General features: G+C 41.1%; 1 protein-coding gene across 5 annotated transcripts in view; it reads right to left on the reverse strand.

Moving 5' to 3' along the window:
* Positions 1-23,859, reverse strand: part of chid1 (chitinase domain containing 1) — a 134,118-nt gene that overhangs the window by 72,308 nt on the left and 37,951 nt on the right. The gene's annotated exons all lie outside the window — the stretch shown is intronic.

Below are 23,859 nucleotides of genomic sequence, written 5' to 3' on the forward strand. Positions count from 1 at the left end.
CAGTAATAGCAGTCCTGCATTCAGGGTGTTCACTGTCTGTGTTACCCAACAGTGTCCATATGTTCCACATTCCAAAGTTCTTTTTTTCTTTTTTTGACTGCAAGGTGGCGACTCCTCTGGATATGGCAGTCCAGTAGGGGAGACCGAGGCAGACTTATGTTTAGGGCAACTTTTCTAGCCCCCTCCCCTTATGGGGTGAGAAAAGTGGATCCTAAGTAGGGCTGAGATAGAATGACTGAATCTATAGCCACAGCACATGTGCCAATCCGAGGGGTTCCAGATTTCACAGTCCTGACCCCGTTTCCACTCACTGATTGCCATGGGACTTTGTTTTGGTTTTCTTTTCTTTTTCTTGAAAGGCATCTTTGTGTGAATTTGTTTTGTATGTGGAGATCAGTGCACACCTGATCAACACACAGTCTTCACATACCCAATGGCATGGTTAACCCAACAACTTCTCATCTGTTGCAGCCTTTTTCTTAAGTCTTCACAGCCATTATAACATATACTATGTTATCATCTACCTGCTCCACTGTTGAGGACTTCAGATTGTGTATGGTCTGGTTCCACCCCTATGACCTTGCCGCCCTGGGAGACCCTCCTGGGAGCACATGACTTCACCTGCAGGTTCATTGGAATACACAAGCCCCTCACCACGACAAGGTGATAATCGATCGAGGGGGAGACATGGAAATGCTAATATATTGGATGGGAAGAAAGGGTTTTTTTTTTGTTTTTATGCTTTTATAATTTTATGTTGTTTTAAACCGTTTAAACTGTTATTTGTTTTATCCTGTTTTAAGATATGATGTATGTGTTTTAATTTGATTATTTTATTATGTTGATTGGGCTTGTCCCCATGTAAGTCGCTCCGAGATGGAGGTGGGACACAAAAAGAAAGTTGTTGTTGTTATTGTTATTATTATTATTTTAGTACTATAGGCCAGTAACATGTACTATTCTGCTTTTAAAAGGGACAAAAGGTAACCTTCAAAAGTACAAAAAGTAACGATGGAAAAATGGGAACATAACTACAATACAGTAGAGTCTCACTTATCCAACATTCTGGATTATCTAACGCATTTTTGTAGTCAATGTTTTCAATGCATTGTGATATTTTGGTGCTAAATTCATAAATACAGTCATTACTACATAGCATTAATGTGTAATGAACTACTTTTTCTGTCAAATTTGTTGCATAACATGATGTTTTGGTGCTTAATTTGTAAAAATATTAACCTATTTTGATGTTTAATAGGCTTTTTGTTAATCTCTCCTTATTATCCAACATATTCACTTATCCAACGTTCTGCTGGCCCGTTTATGTTGGATAAGTGAGACTCTACTGTATTTATAAATATTACTGAACTATAACTGTTTTTAAAGTAATTTCCCAAGCTCTGATGTTAAGACTCAAAAGCCTGAAGCACACGAAAGTTTCCACAGTTTACAAACATTTTATAATAAAGTGTTTTCATATTTACAGTTTGTACAGAAGAGCCCAAAATTGTTTTTTTTAAACAGACTAAAACTGTAGATTAATTAAATGAGAAATGCTAGCAGTATCTGAACTTCCATCAAGCTGAAGCAGTGTACATTCTCCTATAAACTAAAACCACTCTCCTGCTTAATGGATTACTTAAATGCAATTTTGTCATGTCCTCTTGTTGAGCTAAGCATGTATGTGCAATGATGCCGAACTATAAATATATGTGAGTGACATTTTTTAGTTCGATCAGCAATTCCTATGTGTAAAGAACACAATGAGAACAAGGCCTTTACCTCTGACAAAGTTTAACATTCAACTGGCCACTTTATTTTGATGAATGATAGAGGTACTTCACATTCTGCGAACCAATAATTTAGTTGTCATATTAAGGTCCAGCCCTAATCCAGCAGAAGTTCAAACATAAATTAAAAGCAATCATCTCTTCTTGGCACTCACTTGTACCCATCAGTCTTCACAGCAGTTATATGGCATTTGTGGCACATTTAAATTGCCAGCACAATGTGAAGCTATAAAATGAGGGGCATCTGTTATGTTACACAAACTAAATGGCTCGGGGCAACACAATTTCTTCCCTCAATCACAGCAGCACCCATTAGCAACAAATATATTGTCATTATGAGGGCGGGAACAGACGGAACAAAATACTGCTTCCTTTCATCATACATTGAATTTATTGTGCATTATATTACTTTCCATAGATTGAAGGAGAATAGTGTTTTAATGCAACTGAGATGCAACATTTTTAGCCAAGCAAAACATTTCAATAAGCAGCTTATGACCCAAAGAGCATATCTGTGCCTACTCTATTATGAATTCCATTAATTACTTGAAATTCAAGTATAATTATTGCAGATTCTTTTTTCCCCAGGACAAAGAGAGAAACAATATTGGTAGTAATACTCGTTAGATAAATCACTCTAAGGAGGATGTTTTATAGTAGCTCTCCGAATGTGATATACGGCTGCATTAAACCTACTGCCAGGTAAACACTTGAACAGTGGTTGCAGCCTTTCTTTATAAAATTGAACATCTAACATCTTTTAGCGCAAAAGAAAGCTAAATACAGTCCTGAGACCACTTACAGCTCTTCCAATGATGTCTTTCTGGCCTGCAATTCCTCTAGGCTACCTGGACCACACTTTGTCACACAAAAAGGATACATTTCTTGCTTTTAAGACCACCAGAAGTGGCAGTTAACCTTTTAAATAACTTGTATATTCTATTTAGTATTTTTAATGCTAGTTTTTCAACAACAGAAGTGGGCCTTTTGATATTCTTGGCTTTGTTTTCTAATTTTTGGCAGTCCATATAGCAGCAACCTGGCCTCCAGAACTGGAGCCATAGTCCACCTTTGCTTTAAATTAACAATAATGTAAAACTAAACTAATTTACTCATGAGAAAGCTAGGACTTGATGCTTCTCCTGGTTTCTAAACATCCATTGGCTGAAAGCAAGAAGCTAAGTGATGAACCATGAAGTTAAGTGCATTGTAGCACTGTGCCATGGACACCACAATGCACAAGGGCAGTGTTTTCCCAAACTATGGTCTTCCGTGTGTTTTGGACGTTTGCTCCCAGATTCTCTGATCATCATCCAAAGCAGCAGAGGCTTCTGGGAACAGAAGAATTTGGGAATCGCTGTACTACAACCTCTGTTCATTATTCAGCTCCCTGTTCTAACTTATGACACTAAAGGAACAGAAGGAAAAGCCACAATAGTTGTGCTCTACTGATTTCTTCAAGTATCAAGGCCAAACAGAATTAGAATCACAAGCAGGACAACACTACCACATTCATTGGCCCTGTATTATGTTGTTAGTAACAGGTCTCAAAATCCTCAAAATACTGCAAGGTGAAAACTGGAAACATAGATGCCTAATTTGAAGTGTACTAATGACTTTGGCTTGAGAGCCAGCATATGAAGTACTTGTACTTCCTGTACCTATACAAACTTGCTGATATGTATATATGTGTGTGTGTGTGTATGTAAAAGTAAAGTTTTCCCCATGATGTTAAGTCCAGTCGTGACCGACTCTGGGGGTTGGTGCTCATCTTCATTTCTAAGCCAAAGAGCCGGCATTGTCCGTAAACACCTCCAAGGTCATGTGGCTGGCATGAGAGCCGTTACCTTCCCATGGGAGCAGTACCTATTGATCTATTCACATTGGCATGTTTTCAAACTGCTAGGTTGGCAGAAGCTGGGGCTAACAGCTCATTCCACTCCCCAGATTTGAACCGCCAATCTTTCGGTCAGCAAGTTCAGCAGCTCAGCGGTTTAACCGGGGGCTCCATATATGTGTGTGTGTGTATGTGTGTGTGTGACTCAACAACTTCTCAAAGACTGCTGAACAAGCTTCATCTGATAGCAATTTGAACTTCTTAAAATCTTCCCAAAGGAAGATTTTACCTAGATTTCTTTTTTAGTTTTGTTCTACTATAGTTTAGTAAAATGTGATGTGATGCCTTTAAACCACTGTTATTATGCTCACTGAAATTCTTTTAAAGTATGTTTTGAAATCTATTTTAATTTTTAACATTATTTTTGAAAATTGTCTCAGGATGACTTTACCTCCAAAGTTAGCACATACACATCTTTAAAAAACAAAAACAAATACCTTCTCAGTCAGCAGGCAGAGCTGTTAAGATCATCAATTTGGAAATCATATTTTGGATCTTCAACTTTTGTACTATAATTTACAATCTTAGGCATTTCCTGTAGCCCTTATCCCCAGCAACCATACAGTAGTGATTAAAATGACTTTATCCCAAGAAGGTGTCCTTGAATGACTTTACAACATGCTTGTTTGGACAGCTTTAAATGGGGATTAGAGAAATATATGGAGCCCTCGATGTCGCAGTGGGTTAAACCACTGAGCTGCAGAACTTGCTGACCGAAAGGTTGGTGGTTCGAATCTGGGGAGCGGGGTGAGCTCCCACTATTCACCCCAGCTTCTGACAACCTAGCAGTTGAGGAACATGTAAATTTGAGTAGCTCAATTGGTACCATTTCTGCGGGAAGGTAACAGCACTCCATGCAGTCATGCCGACCACATGACCTTGGAGGTGTCTAAGGACAACGTCGGCTCTCCGGCCTAGAAATGAAGATGAGCCACCAGCCCCCAGAGTCAAGCACAACTAGATTTAATGTCAGGAGAAAACCTTTACCTTTACCTACCTTATGGAGAATAAGGTTACCCAAAGCTATTAGACATGATGTTTATACAGTTAGCTCTCTGTATCTATGGATGCAATTGTCCATGGCTTGATATTTTTTTAAAAAAAAAAAAGAAAGAAAGCTAAAACCAAACATTTTATTTAAATGACACCATTTTACTATGCCACAGTATATAATGGTCTTGAGCATCCATAGATCTTTGTACCCATTGGGGTCCTGGATGCAAAACCCAGGTGATACCACTATATATAAGAAACAGTCTCACAGGCAGTATCTCTTTGAAAATCAGTTCATAGGGAAGATGAGTGGGAAATTGCTATTGTCTTGTGTTCTTATTTATGCTTCCTCAACACATCTGGCTGCTTCCTCTCACAGTAAAAAGCTCTAACATTGGGGAACAGGGAGCCTGCAAAGGATCTGAAACATATTCCGCAAACTGCTTGGATGAAAAAACAGAATCAGCAAGGAAAAGTTCATCTATTCTTTTTCCTGAACACTGCCCACATTTTTGCATGTGCTTCCTAAACGACTGCTGAGCACATTCAAGGCTGCTGTCAAGCTTGCCAAATTAGTGCTTCAGTGAGCAACCTTGAATTCTCCTTGAACCAAGACAAGAGCAAGCCCCCTTTTTAGGTGGCACTGAACAACAAGCAAAAAGGAAGCTGAAATAAGAAGAGCATGCATGGCAAAGTGTACCCTTCCTTTTTCAAAAGGAGCCAAAACACAGTTGAACTGAATTGCCTACAACATAGAATCTTCTACACTGGATTTGCTGATTTACAAATCGCTGATTGTTCTATGATGTCACTCCCTTTGTGTATGGTTTCATATGGTGCTAGGAAAGCCCTGCTCTGTTCTCTAATGTCAATGTTAAGGGCAAATTACCTGTTATATTTGCTGTACAGTTCTGAACATAAATGTGATTGCTACTACTTCTACAAATTGTCAGCATACAAGCAAGCAACCCGGGTTAGAAAAAGAAAACAAGAAAAAGAAATAAACTGAACCTTTCTAAACACAACAACTTTACACATGTACTTGGTGTAGGTTATGCTTGCCTGGAATTTGCACAGTCTAAAATTGACTAACTGAAATGAAGCAACACTATTCTGGTGGCATGCCATCAATGTGAGTGTGATGGCACACTCACCTGAGGAATATATGTTTGGTTGAAAGTTGGCTGCTGAGAAAAAGGGCATTTAGTGGGGAAGAAGAGTTTAAGGTCTTGGCAAACATTAACTCAGAACTGCTCATTCAGCTGATGAAATGAAAAGCACACAGAGAAGATCCTTTGGAGTCATCATAAGTCAGAAACAACTTGAAGGCAGTTCTGGCTTATGGTAACTCTAAAACAAACCTGTCAGGTTTTGTTCAAAGGGGGTTTATACTGGCCCTCCACTGAGGATGAGACAGGATAACCTGCCCAAGATCACTTAGTGGTTTCCCAGTATCTTAGTCCAATACTCAAATCATTCCATTATGCTGCTTCACAGAGAAGACCTTATGGATTCAAATCTACTGAAAGGAAGCAAAAGAAACACAGAAAAGCACTTGGTCAAGAACCTCCACTGGAAAAATGTCTTCGATTTTCATATCTAATTGAACTAAACACAGTTGGATCAACATTTGTGCACATGAAAGAGTGAGATTTCATGTGCACATATACTTGAACATAAACATACTTGAAAAGTCTTTTCATATGAGCAAATTCTTCCACAATCCCTGTTAAGATTGGGAATTTCAGCCAAAGAAAGGAAAGAGGGCATGTCAAGTCAACAGCATATCTACCAGTGAAATATGTTTTCAAAATTCATTTAATTTCATTCTGACACATTTGTCAAAAATCCTGTAATCTGCGTGCTTGTGCTATTTTTTAAGGTTGAGATCAAAGATTAATGCAGAGAGATAGAGAGATCCCTAGATAATAGGAGAATGCAATGTGCATTTCAGAGGCAAATCAGCAATGAATTATCTGACTTTTGACATTCTCAGAACCAGCATTACAGAGGGAGATAGTTATCTGTGTATGTACAGTATAAAATGAAATATTTTATTACAACATAATAGCTAAAAAGCTTTATGCAAAGGATTAACCTTGGCCCTTAACTGTTGCCTTTGCCCATTTTGAGCACATCTAAAATGTTTAAAAAGCCGCTATATAGTTATTGGTAATTGAAAACTTTTCTCAATATCCTGCTATGATGACTTGAAATAGAGCTAGCTGTGGCTACTTTATAATGAAAAACTAAAGAAAAATCCCATATTCTGCTAAGTATCTTTTAGAAGAAAAGTACCCATTTCTGATATTACATAATATACTTTAAACAACACGTATAAATCTAAATCACTTCATCATGAAGACAAATGAGAGAAGAATATTTTCTCTCATTCCTCTAGAAAGCCTAATGTTATTTCATCTGATTCCATCCCTTCCTCACATATGCAAAGAGGAGTCCCTAATTTTCTATCAATACAAAACTATTCACAGATCTGAAGTGCCTGCTTGAATTCATATAAGCAATTCATTGTTTAATAGGAATAAGCTTATAAGCCAGTTTGATGCTTAGCTCTTCAAGCTAAGACAGCTTTAGATCATAATTCAGGGTCTCTATAGCTTGCATATAAATGTGATTATAATGTGCAGGAATGGGACTTTCTTGAGCCGTAATAATTCTGAAAAGTATGACATTCAGGAAACGCAGATCCATGGTGTTGCTTGGGGTTTAGTGATACAACCACAACTCATTCATCCAGACCTAGAACAACAATTGGGAATCCTGGTAGTTAAAATGAGAACAGAAGAAGAAATGCAAAATGGACAAAAGATACACAGTATTCAGTGCAACTTATCTCCTGCTTACACTGACCATTCAAATATCTCTGGGACATAGAGCATGTCAGACCCCTCTTCATGTTGCTGCTCATCATCAACAGCATAAAAACCACAGAGGGATCTCTATGCCATGAATCTATTCTTGTGTTAAAATGAAAATTCATCATTTTAACACAATGAAGATCCCATCCAGAATGAATGGAATTTGTCTGTGATAAAAACAATCCTACACTACAAGAAGCACTGCTTTCTCTTCTCTGTCCTGAATTTACCTGCAATCAATTCTACTGGTAAATCATTCTGGTTCTAAAATAATGATGGGAGAAAAGTATTTGCCTACTTTCTCTACACAATGAACATTTTGTAAATGTATATTACACAAGCCAAAGATGGTGTGCAATGTAGATTATCTTGGTGGCCCCTATAAGATAACAACTACTTGTAAGTCCCTATATTACTGAAGAATCACAAAATAAAACATACCGAAACAAATCCCACACTTGTGAGATTATACAGAAATGAGCCCCAGGATTATATTTACTGAAGTTTCAACTCAGAGACTACTACTAGGCCTGTACAAGGATAAAGGTAAGATACACATTTCAAAAATAAATAAAACTAAATTAAGTGATTACTAAATTATTATTATTAAGGTAGCTTTATTTCAAATATTTCTCCCAAAAGATAAACCACTGTCTATTTCTCAGGCTAGCTGCAAGGATTTGAAATTACCCCCCCCCCCCCCAAAAAAAAAGCATCTAGCTATTCAGAACTGTCAAGATGAATCAAGCAACCAAAGACATACTGTAATGAGCCAATTCATATTAACTATCTGATAATTTTCAGTGGCCTAAAACAGACACTGAAGCAATAACTAGAATGGGAATCACAATGTATAATAGCAAGTAAAACACTTTGGGAGCAGGGCCGGTTTAACCCATACGGCCGCTGAAGCGCCCGCCTCGGGCGCACGCCGCTAGGGGCGCTGTCGAGGCGTCGACAGCGCCCCCGTAGCGCCGCCGATGCTGCCGCTGCGCCGCCGCCGTTTGGCTCAACGGCCTTGCAGCCTGGGCTCAACACAGGCGCAGATCGCCAGCCGATCTGTGCCTGCGTTGAGCAGGCAGGGAGGAAATGGGCGATCTGTCCCGTGCGCACGCGCGCGGGGCAGATCGCCCATTTCCATGCTGCCTGCTCAACGCAGGCGCAGATCGGCTGACGATCTGCGCCTGCGTTGAGCAGGCAGCATGGAAATGGGCGATCTGTCCCGTGCGCACGCGCGCGGGGCAGATCGCCCATTTCCATGCTGCCTGCTCAACGCAGGCGCAGATCGGCTGACGATCTGCGCCTGCGTTGAGCAGGCAGCATGGAAATGGGCGATCTGCCCCGCGCGCGTGCGCACGGGACAGATCGCCCATTTCCTCCCTGCCTGCTCAACGCAGGCACAGATCGCCAGCCGATCTGTGCCTGCGTTGAGCAGGCAGGGAGGAAATGGGCGATCTGTCCCGTGCGCACGCGCGCGGGGCAGATCGCCCATTTCCATGCTGCCTGCTCAACGCAGGCACAGATCGGCTGACGATCTGCGCCTGCGTTGAGCAGGCAGCATGGAAATGGGCGATCTGCCCCGCGCGCGTGCGCACGGGACAGATCGCCCATTTCCTCCCTGCCTGCTCAACGCAGGCACAGATCGGCTGGCGATCTGTGCCTGCGTTGAGCAGGCAGGGAGGAAATGGGCGATCTGTCCCGTGCGCACGCGCGCGGGGCAGATCGCCCATTTCCATGCTGCCTGCTCAACGCAGGCGCAGATCGTCAGCCGATCTGCGCCTGCGTTGAGCAGGCAGCATGGAAATGGGCGATCTGCCCCGCGCGCGTGCGCACGGGACAGATCGCCCATTTCCATGCTGCCTGCTCAACGCAGGCGCAGATCGTCAGCCGATCTGCGCCTGCGTTGAGCAGGCAGCATGGAAATGGGCGATCTGCCCCGCGCGCGTGCGCACGGGACAGATCGCCCATTTCCTCCCTGCCTGCTCAACGCAGGCACAGATCGGCTGGCGATCTGTGCCTGCGTTGAGCAGGCAGGGAGGAAATGGGCGATCTGTCCCGTGCGCACGCGCGCGGGGCAGATCGCCCGTTTCCATGGTGCCTGCTCAACGCAGGCACAGATCGGCTGGCGATCTGTGCCTGCGTTGAGCAGGCAGGGAGGAAATGGGCGATCTGTCCCGTGCGCACGCGCGCGGGGCAGATCGCCCATTTCCATGGTGCCTGCTCAACGCAGGCACAGATCGCCAGCTGATCTGTGCCTGCGTTGAGCAGGCAGGGAGGAAATGGGCGATCTGTCCCGTGCGCACGCGCGCGGGGCAGATCGCCCATTTCCATGGTGCCTGCTCAACGCAGGCACAGATCGCCAGCTGATCTGTGCCTGCGTTGAGCAGGTAGGGCGGAAATGGGTGATCTGTCCTGTGCGCATGCGTGCAGGGCAGATCGCCCATTTCCACGGAGCCTGCTTTCTCGGTGATTGAGGTTTTTTGGGGGGGGGCACCAAAATCCTTTTTCGCTTACACTTGAAAATTTCCTTGGGCCGGCTCTGTTTGGGAGTTTTTAAAAGAAACTGCTGCTTATGCAAGTTTTATCCTTGTGCTCCAGGGGACCGTACAAAGATTTCTCTGGATAAAAATGTACTTTCTTTTGGAAACAGTGACAGCAGCTGGTATTCACTAGACGAAAGTCTGTAAAACATTGATATATAAAATAGAATTAAAAGGTTTCTATAAAGCAATGGAATTGTGATTGCACCATCAACCACAGTTTAACTATCATACATACTTGTGTATAAGTTGACTTCATGTATAAGTCAAGGGAAGGGTTTGCAGCCTAAATTATGGTTTTTGATATGACCCATTGATAAGTAAAAGGTAAAGGTTTCCACTGACGTTAAGTCCAGTCATGTCTGACTCTGGGGGTTGGTGCTCATCTCCATTTCTAAGCCGAAGAGCCGGCATTGTCCGTAGACACCTCCTAGGTCATGTGGCTGGCCTGACTGCATGGAGCGCTGTTACCTTCCCGCCGGAGCGGTACCTATTGATCTACTCACATTGGCATGTTTTCGAACTGCTAGGTTGGTAGAAGCTGGAGCAAACAGCGGGCACTCACTCCGCTGCTGGGATTTGAACCGGGGACCTTTCGGTCTGCAAGTTCAGCAGTTCAGTGCTTTAACACACTTCGCCACCGGGACTCCTACCCATGGATAAGTTGAGGGTTATTAGAAAGAGGAAAGTGTCAGTGAAACCCCAGCAGGCCACCCGCCCCTGACCACTTTCCCTGCCATTTTCCCACCTAGGTATTCAAAAAGACCAAAAGCAGAGTCACAACAGAGAAAATAGTGTGTGTATACACTTCAAGGGTCTCCCAGAATGAACTAAGCTCTTGCCTCTTACCACTCCACTTGGAAAGAGGGAATGGTTCCTTTCTGTGATGTCTCATGGGCCTTGTAGTCCCGTTCCTAGTGCTATTGTGGCAGACGAGGAGGAAAACATGGGTTTTCCACCGGTTCAGCTTGAATCGGAGCCTCTCCACCTGGAGGATGTTTGTCCTCAGGAAGTTAACCAAACAAGCCTTGGGCAGAATTCTCCCCCGTTTTCCCGAAAGGACAATTATAATAGAGATAGAGGAGTCAGGGAGGCTAATCGCCGGAGTCTCAGAATCGCTGCCAAACAACTAGCTGATTAGGTCTGCTTCTCTTGGGAAATTCTAAGGAGTCATGCATCTGGACAGAGTTGGGTTTCGCTTCTTGTTCTCCAGGGAAAGTGTTCTGTTGGTGGGAAAACAAGACCCTATATAGGGGTTTTGCCGCAAGGGGAACCTTGCGGAGTCAATTGATCAGCTTGAGAGAGAGATCGTGTGTGGACTTCGTATTCCTTGTTTCCTGCTTCCCGGATCTAGTTTCAAGTCTTGCCTTGTCTCACGTTTTGCCACGGACCTTGTTTCATGCTTCAAGTTGCCACGTTTCAAGTCTTTGATCCAGCCAAGAATCAAGCTTAAGTTCCAGCCTTGTTGTCAAGCTTCAATGGACTATAAGACCTTGTCATCTCCCCACACTATTGCTTGGCAAAGTGTGTGTTTCGGTTAATGGATTATAACTTTGAACTCTAATATCTTATATTGGACATTATTTTCCTGGACTATATTTGACCTTTCCTGAAAGGTCTGCTTCTGAACTATATTCTTCACTTGTTTTTATTGACTTTATATAATTCTTTAATAAAGATATTAGATAGAATCTGGTCTCTGCGCATGGTTATTGGTGCTCTGCAGCCTGGGTCCTGACACTTTCTTAGTAAGAGTTAAGGTATAGTAATTACAATAACACATGGATAATCAATTTAGACTACATATAGCATATTCAGATATACCTTTTCACCTAACTACTTTTACATCTCACCCTTTCTCCCAGGAGCTTATGATATGATACATTGTACTTGATCTTTTATATTTACAATTACCTTGTAAGGTAAGTTAGGTGGAGTGTTATTGATTCAAACAAGATCAGCTAGCAAATATTCTTAATAGGGATTTATTTATTTATTACTTATTTATTACAATATTTATATCCCGCCCGTCTCACCCAACAGGGGACTCAGGGTGGCTTACAATAAAACATATATATAAAAATTATACAGTGCAATATAAATCAGTTAAAAATTATTAACTTATATCAGTATTCATAAAACATATTATAAAATACAGGTAGGGGTGTTCAGTTAAAAAAAAACTGGGTCTGTCGATTGAGTTCAGCGTACATGATAATAATTAACGCTGCCAATTATTATTCAAAAGCCTGGCCCCATAACCATGTTTTAACCTTCCTACGGAAGGTAGGAGGGAGGGGCGTTCCATAGGCGGGGAGCCACTACTGAAAAAGCCCTGTCTCTCGTCCCCGCCAGCCGCACCTGTGAGGCTGACGGGACCGTGAGCAGGGCCTCATCTGATGATCTTAAGCTTCGAGGTGGGTCGTAGCGGGAGACACGTTCGGACAGATAAGCTGGGCCAGAACCGTTTAGAGCTTTATAGGCTAAAGCCAGCACCTTGAATTGTGCTCGGTAGCTAATCGGCAGCCAATGGAGCTGGCGTAACAGAGTAGTAGTACGCTCCCTGAACGCTGCTCCAGTTATTAACCTGGCAGCCTCCCGTTGGACTAATTGAAGCTTCCGAACAGTCTTCAAAGGCAGCCCCACGTAGAGTGTGTTGCAGTAGTCTAAACGGGATGTAACAAGAGTGTGGACCACCATGGCCAAGTCCGGCTTCCCAAGGTACGGTCGCAGCTGGCGCACAAGTTTTAACTATGCGAAGGCTTCCCTAGCCACCGCTGAGACCTGGGGCTCCAGGCTCAACGATGAGTCTAGGATCACCCCCAGACTGCGCACCTGCGCCTTCAGGGGGAGTGTGACCCCATCCAGCATAGGCTGTAACCCTATACCCTGTTCGGCCTTCCGACTGACCAGGAGGACCTCTGTCTTGTCTGGATTCAATTTCAATTTGTTGGCCCTCATCCAGTCCGACACAAGGGCCAAGCACCAGTTCAGGACCTGAACAGCCTCCTTAGTGACAGGTGGGAAGGAGTGACAGAGCTGGACATCATCTGCGTACAGATGACACTGGACCCCGAAACTCCGGATGATCTCTCCCAGCGGCTTCATGTAGATGTTAAACAACATGGGAGACAATACAGAGTCCTGCGGGACCCCACAAGTCAACGGTTGTGGGGCCAAGCAGGCGTCCCCCAATGACACTATCTGGGACCAATCCTCCAGGAATGAGTGGAGCCACTGCAGAACAGTACCTCCAAGTCCCATTCCTGCGAGGCGTCCCAGAAGGATACTGTGATAGACGGTATCGAAGGCCGCTGAGAGGTCCAGAAGAACCAGCAGGGACACACTCCCCCTGTCCAGTTCCCGGCGAAGATCATCAACTAAAGCAACCAAGGCTGTCTCGGTACCATGCCCTGGCCTGAAGCCAGACTGCGCCGGATCTAGAAAATCAGTGTCAACCAAGAATCCCTGGACCTGCGAGGCAACCACATGTTCCAGCACCTTGCCCAAGGTCCTGGAATTGCCATGGGATTTGAACTCATGCTGCCCTAGCATCCTTTATTTCTGCATAATACGGTGATGTTGTCTTCGCAGAATATTACTGAATTGTCAAGGTATGTTCAAAATGGCAAGTGACACCATTATTTACTTAGTTACTGTAACGCACAGGTGATTAATTTCCTATACACAACAGACTGCAGCAAACCTCTGTACAACCCAAAAGGGATTTACTTTCGGTAAGTGTTCTGTCGTTGACAAAATTTGGTGACTTCTACCCAAGTTCTCATCTGCAGTGCTGTTGCCATCTTATAACAACACAATGAATCTCTGTGGTTGAACAGTATAGCAGGGCACCCTCTAATTTCATAGATTTTTCCAGGTTGCAGTTTGTAGCGTCTTCCTTTCCAAAATAAATTGGAATGCCAAAGGGAACAAAAGAAATGTTTTTGTGCCACCATTTTTATCAATATAGCTTTCAACAATAAATGGGTGCTACAAAGGACACAATAAACCACCTGTAGGTTGCATACGCGTCATTGATTGCATGCTTTCCATACTGCCATAAAGTATAATTCACTGAGGTTCTTGAACATCTTTACGCTCTTGGCTGCAGAGCAACACAACATTCAAAGCACTGATTCTCAAACTACATGCCAGGTTTTACTAAGCAGCGGTCCCTGAAGAATTCAGCAAAAAAAAAAAAAAATCAGAACTCTGTCCAAAAGACAGGAAGCACCATTATTGTAATACAGGAAAACACCACAACTAACTGATGAAGCTGAACATGCATCTGGAATACATAGTTGGGATCATGGAAGCATTGCTATTGCCTGAAAAGTATAGCTCTTGAGTCTTGAACAAAGGAGAGGACAGAATGGCAGATTCCTTGTCAGAAGAAACCTAAGATTAAAAAGCTTCTCTCTCATGACATAGCTTTTCCCACTGCATAATAATGTTATCTGTCATGTTTCAAGCATACTCCAGGAACGTAAGTTAGACTTTGCCTTGATAGCTCTGTCTACCAGGAACAGATTAGAAATGTCTGTCAATTCTCACTTTTTACTTCTGCCATCCCAGGTTATGGGATTCTTTCCTTCTATTTTTCTTAAAGTAAAGTGCCTTGAAATGATAATAATGGAAGCCTTACTGTTTTACCATGATAACTTTTATAAATATCCAATGTCGCTTATACTGTACATCACTCCTTTGTAAAAATCCAACAGAATATATATTAGACAATTCTGTGTTTTGTGAAAGATAACACTAAACTATATGAGGTTAACTAATGTTATCCAATACTGATAACAGCAACTGATACTAGTATACATGTTAGATGATACCAGGCTATTATATTAGAGAGCACAGTAGCTCACAAACAGAATGTTGTTTGAGTATGTAGCAGAACAGTAGATTGCCATAGAGCAGGTATGGGCAAACTTCAGCTCTCCAGGTGTTTTGGACCCCTACTCCCACAATTCTTAGCAGCCTCAGGCCCCTTCCTTTCCCCCCTCAGTCACTTAAGCAGCTATGGGAGAAAAGAAAGGAGCCTGAGACTGTTAGGAATTGTGGAAGTTGTGGGGGCTGGAGTTTGCCCATCCCTGCCATAGAGTCATGCTTGTGCTACGTGTTCTGTTTTGTCCAAACTTACACTCTAAAGCAGCACATCTCAAGTAACCTGAACTGGATTTTTTTTTCTCCACATCATGTCAAGGATCAGTTCCATATTTGTGAGCTTTGTTTACAACTGTTTTATTTTCCAGGAAACTCACTAAGGACCAACAGCCAATGCTTTCCAGACTATCACTAGACCACAGACCACCATTTTGAATAGTACTACTCTAAATGAGAACGTCTACTCATGTCAAATGTCATCAATATTTTGAGAGAAAAATCTACTGATGGTCAAAGTTTTATCTTGGTCTTCATTCAATCCCAAAACTCAGAACACATTTAATTAGCCACCATTCAGAATACAGAGATGGAACAATTTCACATCCACTGTAACTATTGATGCAACCAATCCTTTCCTTCTATACTGATATAAACTCTTCAAGATTGAGGCAGTAGTTGTTCTGAGCCAAAATGGAACTTCGCCCATCCAAGGCTTTCACATGCAAATCTAGGTAGTGCACCACTGATTTACAGGAGAAATGCTAAGTATGACAGGTGTAAAAACAGATACAAAGTTACAGAATATATATGCTTTTTTATTACTTTCTTTTTCAAATTGTAACGACACCCTACCCTGCCTCTGTGGGGAATGAGGAAAACCAAACCAAAGAAGCAATGAAGAAATTAAGTGGGACACATATCAAAACCCTGTGTCTATGTTTTCTTTGAACCATGGTCATCAAGTCCTGCTGGACACCAGGAGCTATGGACACTTCATTCAATAATGAGGGAACCGCATGGATACAATAGCAACCCCGCCCCCTTTGATTTTTGAGAGGCAGCAAGTATTTTCTCCCCTTCTTTGCTTGTTTATCTGACTTTCAAAAGCCATCACAAAACAGCACTTCTGCTGTTCATCTCATTAAAATTGAGAGAAACACACAATCTGATAAGGATTATTTGCTGAGGCTGCACAGCTTTAATGTGTTTTCTTCAAAGATGGGGATGCACAAAAGGTAAAGATAAAAAGCAACTGCTGAATTCTAAGTTTAACAACTTGTCCTGGACTTTTAAAAAATCACAACATGGAAAATTTTGTTGCTTGGATCCTTTTCTAGAGTGCACATAGCACTCCATTTCAGCTAGAGCTATGAAAGCAAGATCGGGCAATCAGATTATCCAAGATTTCTGGATGGTTTCATTCTGAAAGACCAGTCATTGTAAAAACCCAGCAATTATCTTTACAATGAATTCGTTTCAAATTAATATTTAGTGACACTATAACTTTGGGAGAGCTAGCATATAGTGGTTTGAGTATTAAACTAGGATCCTGGAAATCAGGGTTCAAATCCATGCTCAGTCATGGAAACCCATTGAGTGATCTTGAGCAGGTCATATTCTCTGTGCTTCAGAGAAATGCATAGGCAAGCCTGCTCTGAATAAATCTCAGCAAGAAAATCCCATGATAGAGCCACTTTAGGGTCACTGTAAGTCAGACACTATCTGAAAATCACTATCTGAACAACAACTTCTGAATCACCTAATTTTTAGTAATGCGGTATAATAAAATTTGGGGACACACAGCACTATAAAAATAGCTCCGCTATATAATTAGTGCCACCTTGTAAACATTACTGGAACAAAACACTGGAGTCTGTGGATTATCAGACAACCTAGCACACAGACAGTACATAGTCCTGTCAGTCCTCCATTAAGAGATGGAAAATAGAGGAGGGATAGAGCTCTTTTGAAACCATGCAGATGTGCTAGTATTATCCCACTGTAATAACGTATAAATAATTCAGAATGTGCCCTACACCATAAAGGGAGAAGAAACAGTTCAGGACATTATAATAAATCATGATGAAATGCACATAGGATTTCCTAAACTTTAATATTTCAATAGCAATTTCAAAGAATAATATGATTTATACTTCACTGCCATATTTACAAGCTCAGATGGAGGAGGAATGACAGAAGGAACTAGAAAAAAAGTTTATAATAATAACTTTATTTACCCAATATTTTTTCACATTTTTCCAGAAAAAAAGGATGTCAAACTACCTAGCCAACACATTTTTTATTTAAACTTTATAATTTACAATATTAACTTTCTATGAATTCTGGTGATAATTGAGAATGATAAACACATCTGTGCACAAAGCCAGAACACATAAACATAATCAAGAAAAATCAGATCTATGCATAAGGTTGATCATTACATACAGTCTGTATCCATGGGGTCTGCATACATGGATTCAACCAGCCATGACTCAAAACGATTATTAAAAAAGCTCTCCTGCACTCATTTGAGTAGTTCAACATTTCATATAAACAATGGTATTGCACTCTGCCATTGGATATAATGGGACTTGAGCGTCCATGGATTTTGGTATCCATGAGGGATCGAGGCTTAGAACCAAATCCCTGCAAATAACAAGGGTCCACTGTGCTATTATTCTAATATGGGCTTGTATTCTGTATCAGCTACTAAGTGTATCTAATGAAGAATCCTCTCTTGACCCAACCTGACAGAAATATCAACCACCCCCGCTCTGATTATGGGCTGAATTTAGTTCCTCCTTCCATGCATTTGATGCCACAAAAATTAAGCTTGGGTGAGGCACTTACAATTACGGCAATACAAAATCACAGCTAAGTAGCAATTGTGAAAACCAAAGTCAGTAATATGTACAGACTGCTACTTAGTCACAACTTATGTATTTACAAAGTAACTGACAGAAAATATAGGCCATGATCTATCAATGTGAGAGTAGTCTTCTTGGTAGGACTAAGTTTTTCAGGGAGTGCTTTCTAACTAGCCGACATAGGCATGGAGGGAAGAGAGAGATCAATATACTGTAATAGGAATTCTCACATTTCCTCATCATTTAACAATGGTAGCAATACTAACAACAATAACATTCCCTCCTTGTACACAACATATTAAAGAGTTAAAAGTGTGTTAAAATCATAAGTCTATCAATGTAACAAGGAAATACTGAGGTGAAATGTGCAGGCTTCTAGATTCTGATTGTTTAACCAGCTAAAACTTTTTAAAAAATAGATAAGAAGAACAGATGGAAACTACAACAAAAGGGATTGAGAATGCAACATATCCAGAATGGCTGTCTTCTTTAAAAATTAAAAAAGGGAACCCACATAAGGGGAATGTGGCCAACATTAGACCATAAGAAAGCCAACTAGACAAGATTTATTTCCTATTATTGCTATTTTCCAAGATGCAGTGAGGCTTATTCTGTAATTCATGACAAAAGAAATAAATAATTGTTGTAAAAACTTAAGAACAAAGAAGTGTCAGCAGATCAGGGTAAGTTACCCAATGCCTTAGCCAAAGACACTTGTTGCTGGCTGATCAAAATCTCCAAAATGGTTATGAATATTATGTTGACCATACTGTAGAATGCCAGTATAACAGTTTGCTCCTTGTTACAACGGCTAAGCTCAATTAATGCATTGTACATAAATGTACTGTAATGGTGAATTTGTACAATGTATTTGAAATACTGAAATATACCAAAAGACATGTCTGAATTGTGTTATTTCCTTTTAAGGATGTGCAGAAGATGACAATTCACCAGTAGCACTGCTTTAGCTGTTCCCACCTTCCTGGCCTTAGAAAGAAAGGCAAACCAGCTGCTGACTTCAATTAAAGCTTTTGTAAGAGCAACAAGTCATAAGGGGGGCTGGAAGTCATAAGTTGCATCAGAGGAGATGGGCTGCAGGTATTTCTACTGGACCTTAGCATAAGGGTAAAAAGATTCTCAAAGAAAGGTGTGGTCTAACGCTTTTCTGGGGAGAGGTTCTTCAAGAGAATTAACTCAAAAGTTGAGAGACTTGTAGGGGTCTGAGGACAAGCCCCACTCTCAGTCAGAAGGACAAGGAGACTGGGAGTAACTGAAGTGAAACATGCTTTGTACAGATATATGATTGGGATAAAATTGTTGGGAAAGCTCTAAACTGACTCAGGAAGCTCTATCAAATTCCAACTATCCCAACTTGGATTCCTTGTCTAACCATGTAGCAGAAGCCTGTAAATGAAAGATGCTTACTTGAGCCTCTCCTACAGTCCTTTACTTGGCCAAAACTTGTTGAACTTAAATAAATATATTTTTTTCCTATGCAAGAGGACATGTAAGTCAGTATGTATGTGTGTGTGATGTACCCTTCCCATGAAGGGAATTAATCCCATAACAGTATGACAAATGTTCCTTATAAGAAAGCAATATGTCTAGATGAGGAATTGGCAACTGTTAATGTAGCATTGTCTCATTCCCTAGGACATTTGGAGGACCATGCCCACTTTCACACTGCCCGCATGAAAAAAGAAAAAAAAGTTTGATGTGCCAGGGACCATTTTTGAAGTTAATCATTTCATTTTTAGTAATATTTATTTATTTATTATTAGACTTGTATACCACAACTCCCAGTTTGGCTCGGAGCGGTTTACAGAAATAGATTAAAACAATACACTTAGCTTTAAAATAACAATAAAAACAACAATAAAAACAACAATAAAAACAGACATAGCCCCGAGTTTTTCACCCATTGAAAGCCATTTAGTAATTGATAACTGATGATGGCAGGAACAATACAATGAACATATAAAAGTTTTTAATAAGAAAATATTTATTTTATGTTTAGTTTTTAAAGAAATGATAAAATATTAAATTCCAGAACTGGGAAAATGGGAGACTATAAACAAAAATATTAAATGGCAGCAAGCATAAGGTTCCTCACTTGAAGTATTGTATATGCATGCATGTAATCAACCAAACAGTATAATGAATACATTATTTATTATGTCCTCAATTTAAAGTTTTCTGTTTCTTTATCTATTCAGTGACACACTTGTTTTCTATTTTAATAATACAAAAAATAAGTAATACAAGGGGAAAAGGCATAAAATGTAAGCCAAATGAAGTAGAAATTACTTCTGATACAGCAAATGGCTTTATCAGTATGGGCTGACGTGAAAAAAATCTAAGTGGGAATTGGAGATGTAACAAAAACAATATTGGTACTCTTTCAGTGTAGCTATGGGTGTAGCTGTAGATGCGACAAATGTCAGTGTGCTGGAAGAAGCAAAGACCACCAGCACTGAAGCGATTATCCTCCACCATCAACTTCATTGAACTGGCCTCGTTGTCCAAATGCCTAACCACCATCTCCCAAGCAGTTACTCTACTCCCAACTGAAAAGTGGAAAACAGAAGATTGGTGGACAGGAAAAGAGATTTAAAGATGGGCTTAAAGCCAACCTTAAAAACTGTGGCATAGAGACTAAGAACCGGGAAGCTGTGGTCCTTGAGTACTCTAACTAAAGGTCAGCTGTTGCCAACAGTGCTGTGGAATTAGAAGAGGCACAAATGGAGGACAAAAGAGAGAAACGTGTCAAGAGGAATGCGTCACAAGCCAACCCTTACCGGGACCACCTTCCAGCCAGAAACCAATGTCCTCACTGTGGAAGAACATGCAGGTCAAGAATAGGTCTCCACCGTCACCTACGAACCCAACACCAAGACCCTACGCTTGGGAGGCCATCCTACTTTGACATGAGTGCTGGCCGATGATGGATGTAGCAAGGATGGGAAATCTCCACAAGTACAAAGGTGAACCAAGATGTTGAAGAAGTGGCTTACGTGAAATAAGAAGCAGAAATTGACAAGTATGGCTGTGAAAGTCAAACAGGCAAGAAAATTAACAAGAGATTCAACCCATTAGAAGTGTGGTGCTAAGAAAGAGTTACAAAAGATGGCTACAAAAGATTAGAAAGACTATTGGATACATCTAAGAGCAAACCAAATTTAAAATTGCTCTTGAAGCCAAAATGACTGAATTGAGGCTAACATCCTTTGGGTGAATCATTAGATGACACAACTCTATGTAAAAATAGTAATGCTGGTTAACATTGAACAGAGTAGGAAAAGAGAGATACCACATTACTGTTCAATTGATTCAATAAAGAGGCCACAGACCTGAACTTACAAGACCTCATCTCATAACAAAAGTCAACTGAAGGTCACTTTAAGTTGGAGATCAATAAGCTGGGATCACTTGGATAAAGAATGTATGGTAGAGGAAGCCTACTAAGGAAAATAACGAGTTTAGAAAACTAGGTGAAAATGGCTAGGTGCCTGATACATGCATGGAGAACAAAGGCTGTGTCTTCTGTCACAAAAATCAAATGCTAAGATGTGAGGGACCAGGCTTGGTGACCACTAACTGCCAAGCTTCTCTACTGCGTTCATAAGGTTTCTGATAAGGCCATTCAAATCCTTATCTGTATGTAGAGCCGTATTCCTCATTAAGTCAGTCTAAATACTGATTACATAATGGCTTGTTGCAATATGCTAGACACCTTGAGGAGTTGGTGTTATCAGAGGTGTTCTCAGATAGTGGAAACAAAATCCCTATTCTTTGATAAATGAACTCCTGTAGAAAAGTAATGTGCATTGGAAGATTCATGAATAGCTAACTTATACCTTTCTGTGATAGGAGGCCCTCCCAGTTCTGTAAGATATCGGTTAACCCCTTGCATTCAGGTTTTCAGTGACTGACAGTCTCAATCTTCCAGTGATTCTGACTATAGAGAGAAATATGGTCCATACATCAAGTCCATCTGGAGGAAATGCCTTTATTCTCTGCAGTTTCTTTTTCAAGTTCCTCCTCAAAGCAGCAAGCAAGGGGAGCATAAGCAAGTTTTGTTCTCAGTAAGCTTGAGCCCTGATAAGTTTGAAAACGTGTTTGGATTTCCTTCGACTTGAATTATAGCTGCTGATTGACAAAAAATGTAGATTTTATTAAATTAACCAACTTTTTAAATGAAGTATTTCATCTATTTTGTGAATATGAAGCACTCGAGTCCAGATTTCATCATATCTCACCATTTTCAACAAACCCTTTCAACAAAACTGAATCAATCAACAGGAAAAAAATCGTTTCCTAGACTGTTCATAGAAATCTGACTGCTGATAAACTTTTATGGGTACTTTAAAACAAAACCAACTAAAGTTCTTTTTGAAAGGCATGCACCTCATCCCTACACACAGAGAATGTAGATCAGAATACCTGAACAGATTCATGAATGAGACTTATAGCATTCTGAGAATGGAGATGACATAAATCCTGATCTACATTCCCCATGTAATTCAGGTAATGAATGGTTGTGCACCTCTATCTAAACCACTAGACATTAACTGACTCAGGCTATGTTCCTATACACTGAGGAGGGGAAAATGTCACCTAAGCTCCTCACGTGGGTCACAAACATAGTCTCTGAGACCTTGTAGGATCTCCAGCATCCCCCAAAAAATTTGAGCCCAAACATTCTGAGGTTTTATTTTGACCCCAAATGCCCTGCTTCTTTTTCATTCATAAAAGACGCCACTGATCCTAAAACAGTTGAGGGGATCCTAAAAAGTAGCAAAACCAAGGGAGAGGGTACTTTACGGCAAAGGCTCTAAATGCTTTAAAAGTCCACAAAAAGACATCAAGATCCTCTATGTGAGCCAGACTAGCCTCTAACCCCTAGCATTTGCCCTTTCAAACACACTTACCTGGTGCTAAACCCCATCAAAAACAATCGAAACTAGATTAAACACACAAAGGACTGTGCTGAAACTCTTTAAAATTAAATTCTGCCTTTCGGGTTTAAATGAGAAATACAATTCTAGGTTGACCTCATGTATAAGTTGAGGGCTGACTTTGATATGACTTGATCCCTACTATAAGCCAAGGGGTCATTCAACATAAAGAGGAAAGTGCCAGTAGTGCCTCCAGGGACAACCGCCTCTGGCCACCAGCACTGGCATTTTCCCATTCAGACATTCAAAAAGAACAGAAGCAGTGCCATAGAGGAGAGAGTAGAAAGGGTAAATGCTTCTTTTGGATTTTTTTGGGATGGACTAAGCTCTCACCTTTCAGCACCCCACTCAGAGGGGGAAGGCTTGTTTTTTTAAATAAGATTTAAGGAACAGTAGTCACACAGTATTCAACACAGGTTTTAGGTCAGTTCTTTGACTACAATGTCTAGACTTAAGTATACAAGGTATGTTTAAAACAAGGGAAGATTTGGGTTGCTGTGAGTTTTTCGAGCTTTATGGCCATGTTCCAGAAGCATTCTCTCCTAGTGTTTCACCCACATCTATGGCAGGCATCCTCAGAGGTTGTGAGGTCTGTTGGAAACTAGGCAAGTGGGGTTTATATATCTCTGGAATGTTCAGGGTGGAAGAAAGAACTCTTGTCTGCCTGAGGCAAGTGTGAATGTTGCAACTGATCACCTTGATTAGCATTGAATAGCCTAGCAGCTTCATAGCCTGGCTGCTTCCTGCCTGGGGGAATCCTTTGTTGAGAAGTGTTAACTGGACCTGATTGTTTCTTGTCTGGAATTCCTCTGTTTTCTGAGAGTTGTTCTTAGTGGGTCTATAGATAGTTTTCAGGTTGTGTGAAAACTCACAGCAACCCAGTGATTTCGGCCATGAAAGCCTTCGACAACTCAAAGGAAGATTTGTCAGTGAAGCAAACAAAACACAAAGTTTTTATTACAAGTTAGAGGATATTTTCAGATAGCCAAAGAAAGAAAGTATGTTACACCATTGCTTTTAATAGCCCGACAAATATAACTGT

This window comes from Anolis carolinensis, chromosome 1 (genome assembly GCF_035594765.1).
Source record: "Anolis carolinensis isolate JA03-04 chromosome 1, rAnoCar3.1.pri, whole genome shotgun sequence".
In the NCBI taxonomy this organism is placed as follows: Eukaryota; Metazoa; Chordata; class Lepidosauria; order Squamata; family Dactyloidae; genus Anolis; species Anolis carolinensis.